Genomic DNA, 8,452 nt, shown 5'->3' on the forward strand with positions numbered 1-8,452 from the left:
TACGGGAGAGGTCTTGTCTTGACGAGCCATTACTGAATATTACCCGCATGACATAATTCTACCCCTATTTCTAGAATTTATGATTCGTGACCTGTGTGACCAGCATCTTAGAAGTTGTAATCGTTCTACGAGTAAGTTCGTGTCATTCCAGTATCTTACGTCTACATACGGCTACAAAGGCTTGTGGGTAACATTAAGACTATGTGCAGTCGGTGGATGTGACGGAAACTGCTTAGAAATAAATTCTCGATACTTGCGAATCTTATTTGCATTTACAGCTTTTGTCCTCTTGTAATTACGTCGTGTTGCGACAGTAGCAAAAAGTATCTCCTTATGTTTTTAAGATCATCTTGCGAATTATAACCTTGTCAGATTTTCGTAAGAAAAGAAGTTCTGAGAAACCTTTAGTTGTCTTATAGGTAACACCTTTTACGACGAGAATTTTGGCATTAATACTAACATGTGCATTACCTATTCAGAAACAGTCGACTTCATAGCGAATACCGTAGGTGTGTCAGTTTGTCCTGTAAAGATTTTTTCTGTACAAGGAGCTAAGAGAGATCCAAATGTATTTTGAATAAAAGTCTTAAACTGATTACGATACACTGGTTTGACCTTAACCTCAGACAAAGAAGGTGGGTCCTTGTGTTGATATAGTAGGTGTTTGAGCAATAAAATCTGTAGTTAAAACATAACTCGCTCAGATGGTGAAATATCGTTAAGTTCTTCCTCATCCTCTTCTTCATTCCTATCCTGCTTCTTCTCTTAATCATCCTTCTTCCCTTCATGTTCTTCAGGCTTTTCTTGTTCTTGCTTCTCTTTATCATCAGATGTTTGCGTAGAAACAGATCTTGTAGTAGACTTGGGCAATTGAAAAATTCTTTCAGTGGTGTACCTAGTTGCGTTTTCAAAAGTAAATCAGTGTCTGCTTGAATAGGTTTAAGGTCTTCAAATTTTCGTCGAATATTGCTTCGACCACGGTTTATATGTTGTGTAATCTCTTTACTGGATGTTGTCATGATGGCGATTTTTTTATCAAGTTGAGTCTGTAACTCTGTGTTGATGCATACATAATGATCAAAGCCCATGCGATACCTTCCATAATGAACATCACTTTATTTATCAATAACTAAAAAGGCCTAACGATGTGGTGACCAGCACGTAGCACACATACGTTTAAAGTTATTGAATGTCATATCAGTGTGTTAACATGATCATCATACACGTGTCGCATGTTGCGCTCATCTTGCCGAGAAAGCACAATCATATTTGTGTTGCTGCGTATCAACTGTTTAGGCACATGAGAATAGGTTTGACATAAATAGATGCAATTTACATATTTATGTTGTCCCCTACTAAAGTATGCACGAACTACGTTTTGCTGCTCTGTAGCGATATCATTATAAATCGTAAGAGGACTGGGATGCGCATCATCCGGTAATGGTACATGCTCAGGTGCATTAAATTGAAAATATTTCAAACCACACTTAACTAGATCTTGCATTACAATGTGTAGAATATTATATAGTGTTTGATAGGTGACTTTGCGAAAAGTGTATGCCATTTAAAGAGGTGATGAGTGTGAGTAAAAGATTTGTCTTCCCACATCCAGATTGGCCAGTTATAATACATCGATTAGTAAAAGGAAACAACATTCCATGATGGCCTTGCGTAGTTTTACCAGAACTAGGTAAAAGATGTGGCACTATGTCACTAACAGGCAGTGTGTCTTGCTGCTTTATAATCTTTATTGTAACTTAATAATAAAGTTGCTGATAGTAATATATATATCAAACGAAATAATAAGAAATTGTAATTTCATAAATCGCTCTTGCCGAGTAAAGTCGTGTACAGAATGGTGAAACAACGGTATTCAAACGTTATGAAAAAGAATCCTAAAACTGTTAGATGGAAAGAAGTTGTAAGGGCTGCACGAAAAGCTACTCGAGGGGAATACAACCCGCGAGTAGCCATTATTAAGGCACTACGCGCAGACAACATTTGCTACAATATGTTACTAGCCCTACCTCAGAAAGCCTAATATTCCATAATTGAGAAATTTTGTGACATCCTTTAATATCAATCCTTTCCGCCTTTATGGAATGAATTTATAGTTATCCCCATCCCTGAAAAGGGTAAAAACTATCAGGGTCCTCTCAACCTTTGAAGCATTAGTTTAAGCTCTTGTATAAGGAAACTATTTCAACGAATTTTATTACAACGACTCCTATGGTGTCTCGAATATCATAATCTTTTTCCCAAATATCAATTTGCATTTGTTAAAGGGAGAAGTGTGTTCAATGCTATGAACATTCTCATTACTGATATTCTGCTTGGGAAAGCGCGGTCAGAAAGAATAACAGCAGCCTTTCAAGACATAGATGGGGCATATGACAATGTAGATTGAAACATATTGTTTAACACATTATTAACATGGAAGTCCCCATTACAGTATATTACTCTCTTAGAAACCTTTTTACCAAGCGTAAGGTTTCCTTAAGGCATAGTAATAACATACCGTATCAGAACAAAGAATCGTATCTCGTGGTTTGCCAGAGGGAGATATTTAAATCCGTATTTTATATTTATATATACTGCCCAGGTAGAATACTTGATCACCAAATCTTTCAGGAAAATTCAGCTCGCAGATGATATAGAAATATATTTTCCACATAAATAAGTGGATCAATCTCGTCAATCACAGGTTTTAGGGAGAGCACATGTTTGTCTTTTGAATCCTTGTTTGGAAAATGAATGCAAAAAATCAGTTGCAGTTATTTTCACTAACAAGCGTAATTATTAGAGATTTCGTTGCGATCCGGCAGGAATGAGATCCCAATTAAGGTTTCAACTAAATACGTAGGAATCTTATTAGATACTAAATTATTATGGAGACAGCAAAATAGATCATCTTTGTTTAAAAGTTATTCTAAAATGTAGTACATTTAAATCATTACCGTACCTATCCAAAAGAAACTGGGGTGCTGATCGTCTTATTGTATTTACTGTTGTATACAAATATAATTAGGCCTGTCTTTGATTCCGGATATAGTTGCCTAGTCACCGCTGCGGAGTCTACTAAAAAGAAATTAGATTCTTTAGAGATAAAAATGATGAAATTAATGATTGGGGCTACGGTATGCCATCTTCTCCCCTATAATGCAGTCGTAGGTGAAACGTCAGGACCGGCTCTAAAATACAGAAGGAAAATTATTGCTACTAAGTATATACTACAAAAATATCACTCAACACCCCATTATTCCGAAATTACATTTGTTACATGAATATTATAAAACAAGAGAGAACATGAAAGGAGAAATTCGTGGCACTCTTTTGAGCTTATAAACAGTATGGTGGCCTCAGAAATAATATTATGCAAACTACCTTTAGTTTGAAATATCAGTCCTCCTATCAAGCGAGCATTTGCGAGCCAGAAATCGTAACATCAATATTTAATGAAACTAGCCGTTCTGAAAGAAAGAACCCTACTACTATAAGAAGAATCATTACTCTACTTTTGTCTCATTCCATACAGATGGATCAAAACATAGAGAATCTCTAGGTGTAGGGGCAGCTTTTTGTTCAACATATTTACAAATACTAAAGCGATTTTCTTACCACCCTAAGCAATAATATGTACGGTACTGCGGAGATTTTTGCTAAAAGGCAAGCATTATTATTTACGATAAAACATTCAATAAAAGGAGCCATTATTTGTACGAATTCGCTTAGTAACTTTTCCTCCTTGCTTCACATTAAAAACCCTGCCAATTGGTAGGTACATTCAAAACATTCGAAAAATAAGTTACGATTTAGAAATTATTAATGTCAAAATGATATTTTTGTAGGTTCCAGGTCATATTGAAAATACTGGCGATGTACAAGTTGATAAACTTGCCAATCAAGCTGCTCATGGATTTAGATTAGCGTATCATTCAGCAGTGCCGTACCTTCTTTAGATTTATGGGGAGAAGTGGTGGAACAGTTATGGAAGCTCTGCACTGAAAACTGGAAACGTGAGTCTCAGTATTAATGGCAAACATGTATTTGATATTTTGCAGACTATCCCCAAACATCCATGATTTTCTACAGGTTCCTACATAAGACGACGTATGAAGAAGATTAGGACTCAATCACGCCTGTACCCATGAACATTTATTAAGAATAAAGGTGATGGATACGAATATCTGTGAATGTGGTAAAGAAGTCGGCACTCCCAATCACATTTTTTTGATGATCTTGGAAATCAGCTTTTCTATTTCTTGCTCCTCCAATAATAATAATAATAATAATAATAATAATAATAATAATAATAATAATAATAATAATAATAATAATAATAAAAATAAAAATTCAACTTCCATTCGAAATTATAGTAATAGTTTTATAAATGTTCGTCTGTTCACCTGCACTTTTAAAACACATTGTGGAATGGGAAGTGAGTGAAGCTCCTAGTCTCTCTGATCATAGACTTATTACTCTAAAAATTAAAACAGACGTCAATAGAGTACCGGTAAGTGCTAATCAATCTATTACACGTATGTTTAGAACAAAGAATGTTCAGTGGACTCGTTTTATGTTAAGCGATCAGTAACGAGGGTATAAATTGTATGGCCACAGCATACCGTATTAGTTATAAATTTTCAAAAAAAAAAAAAAAAAAAAAATTATAATTACCTATGTCGGGTTCGGTTTCGAAGTTGTAGGTTTGTTGTTGAATTTTGAGTTTTAGGTACGTATCGTCATACTTCGTGTAGTTTTACACCCTTCATTATATTGCTTATGTATGTTTCGTCTGATTAAGGAAGTGTCGTGCTTTTGTTGTGTGACCTTTCACTGCGAACATAATCGTTATAGTGCCAAACTATCTCGGCAATACTCTTATTTTGGCCGTCTGAATGCCAGTTTCTAAATGTCGACTTTGTTTTTACTGCAATTTATCTAGCCTAAGCTGGATGTTCTCAGTAATAATAGTTTTATTACAGCCAAATGGCCATGTAAGTAAGTACATTCATTTTAACATTTCCAAGCCACATAGGTCTCATTCTTCTGAACAGAACTTAATCAACGATTTCCCTCTATTAGGACATGTTAAGACGTGGTATCTATCACATTCACGATCGCACAATTTACACATGCATCCGAAATCAGGTTCATGAAATGTTTTGGTTTTGCAAAGCTTAAAGTGAAAACCATGAACAGCCAATCTAATTACAATATGTCTTAATTCGTAGTTCGCTTCCATCCATCCCCGCGTTGTCATAGGATCCGTTGCATAGAAATCTAACCAAATGTCTTCTCTTTTCTGCTTCAGTTCCGTAAGTAGTCGATCGTAATTTGTCGTGGATGGTAGTGACATCTTGAAGCGTAGCTCTTCGATCAGGAAAGATTCCCTCGTCAGAACATACACAAGTTGAGATAGTGTATACTTCGAAAGCCCCAGAGCTCTCATTAAGTATGCGGCTTTGACTTTCTCTATTCGTCGTAGACTATTCATGTTTAGGTATTCCCAGACGAGTTGTAGACCATAGGTGATTATAGGCACAACTTTAATATTGGAGAGCTGTACCGCTGCTTTGACTGAATCTTACGTAAACCTTTGATTTCGTTCACTGCTTTAAATGCCAAGATATCCTATTCTCTATGTGTTTTGTGAAAACATCACCTCTGGTTTGGAATATGACTCCCAGATATTTGAAGTGGCTAACCCTTGTTAGTTCTTTACCATTGTAATTGACTCTGTCAGTCACTGCTGGCCTTCCCCCTTTGCTGAAAATCATGTAGACAGTCTTTTGGTCATTTATGCCGAGATCAATTTCATGTGCCCATGCTGCCAGAAGTTCAAAAGACTATTTCAAGGCCTCCAGCTGTTCTGCAGTGAGAACCATATCATCTGCATATACATACAACTTTACACCATCTTTGATGCATCGTGTCACATCCGAAGTGATTATTGAGAACTGAAGAGGACTTAGGAAGATCTCCTTGTAGTACTCCATTGGTCTGTTCTATTGCATCTGATATTGATATGTTATCCTGTATAAATACTGTATTGTTGGTGAGAATGTCCTTGATTATGACCGTCAAGTAGTGACTCTTACCAATTAATTGTTCCAACTTTTTCAGGAGTATGTTTCTATTGAGCATATCAAAACCTTTAGAGAAGTCAACAAAGATTTGATGGAGCTTCCCACCTGGTACTCTTACCTCGATATCTTTGTTTTAAACACTCCACTGCTTGCAGGGTAGATCTACCTCTTCTGAAACCAAACTGTTGCTCTGGTATATATTGATCCAAAAGTGTTGTTAGCCTATCAGTGAGAATTTTGGTCATTACCTTAAAAAGAGTGCACTCGAGTGCGATACCTCTGTACGAGTCTGGATCTCCCTTGTGCCCTTTTGCCCTTGTATACCATTTTGATGTAGGATCATCTCCAACTACATCTCAGTGCAACCCATTAACCCGAATGTCTCTTTCAGATGTATTAAATATTATTTTAAAAATATCTCTGGGGATGTAACACATATTAATTGTGTTTAAAAGATTGTTTTCTTGGAGGTATTCATTGTTGTTGTTGTTTACATCATCAGTCCATATACTAGTTTGATGCAGCTCACCACGTCACTGTGTCCAGTGTTACTTTTTCATTTCTATTACTATGTATACACAAATTAATTTTTCATACTTAAGATTTGGTGTACCCCTACCATTCTTACCACCTACTCTTTCCTTGAAAAGTAACTGAACAAATCGTGGGTGTCCTAAGATTTATTCTACCTTTGTACCTCTTTTTCTTATCAAATTTAACCATTTCCTCTCACCAATTTTATTCATTACCTCATCATTTGTGATATTATCTACCACATCTCTCATTCAGCATTCTTCTGCAACACCACATCATGTGGTTATATAACTTAAATAGTTAATATCCCTTGAGTGAACTGTCCATTTTTTATTCTTGTGTATACACATATCAAATTTGCATATTTCATTTTTTTCCTTTAGTCATGTACAGTCCTCTGTGTGTGGTAGATAAACTAAGTATAGTGCTCTGTTTTGCTATAGCCATGGAAGTATTTTCATCATTTTTGTCAGCAAATGCACACTAACTGAACCAGTAAGCCACTAGATAATCCACCACCACAGTTCCAGTTCGATCCAGTGGGTGATATAAGCAAAAATGAGATTCATCTCATGAGACATAGGCCATCTCAAAGAAGGATTGATATCACTTTTGAGATAGATCTCGCTATGTAGATGAATAAAGTTTGTCCACTAACAAGATGTGTCTCTTGCGACTTTATAATATCTCCCACACTCTTAACTGTCTCCACAGTTGTGTAAATATCTTGTGATCCTGCTTGGCCATTTACAACTCTCCTAATTCAGAACAGTGGCAATGAAGGAGAAGTTGTGGAGGCTCCGGTTCACTTGATCAAGATTATAGGTAAATACGTTCTCAATTTCCTGAAATGTGCTTCAGGTAGAATGCCATTATGGGTCGAGTATGCCACAAATTACAAGTAATATATCTCTGGTGAAGTGTTAATACTCCATTGTCAACTACAATAAGTGATTTCTCATACCCGTCTGTTGTGTCTGTGCAAAGAATGAGATTTAACCAATCTGTTTCTAATTACCTTCTTCTTTCCATTGAACATATGAAATAATCATTGTATGTATAAACAATCTTATTGATTGACTGAAGCAATTTGGTACCTAATATGGTTTTTATTACTCCACTACCAGCTGTATGTTGTACTTCGATGTTTCAACCTCTGTTAACACAATCGTGTGTTTCTTTCTCTTAGCCATGTAAAACATGTTATAAGTGTTCACACTACTTTTAAGACTATTGATTTTTTTATTATGTAATTGAGAATCTTAGGGTATCATATAATGTAAGGCCACTAGGTTCAGGACCCTGACCTAACCTTAGGCTAAGATTTATTCTGGCTGATGATGCTTACAACAGTTAAGCGAAACATATCCCAAATAACAACACAAGTTGTAATGTTTATATCCTAAAATGAGGAAAGATAAGTATTGGAAAGGTGGTGTAAATTATTATTGCTTATTTTAAAGTTTATATTATGCCACAAATGTCATGATCTCTTAAACATGGAGCGCACTCAAACCAGCCCTTATATTCTGATAAAAATCCATGACTTCGATTATTCTGAACAGATTTCCTGAATTCAATATTTGTAATTATATAGTTAAGGATCTGGTGCTCCTGCCTGCCCATGTGCAACAGTGAATAGCATTATGCTTGAACTTTTTTTTCGTAACTGCTAATCCCAACCAGGGTGAAGTCACCCAAATGCTTCCCATTCCTCTTAGCATCCATATACTCCCCACATTGAGGAGTTTCACTGTCGTAATAGCAGAAAACCAGTGTTCAACTAATGTACAGGTACTCATATTATGAAGAAGTTTTTGAAATATTAT

The sequence above is a fragment of the Anabrus simplex genome, chromosome 13 (assembly GCF_040414725.1).
Source record: "Anabrus simplex isolate iqAnaSimp1 chromosome 13, ASM4041472v1, whole genome shotgun sequence".
Classification (NCBI taxonomy): domain Eukaryota; kingdom Metazoa; phylum Arthropoda; class Insecta; order Orthoptera; family Tettigoniidae; genus Anabrus; species Anabrus simplex.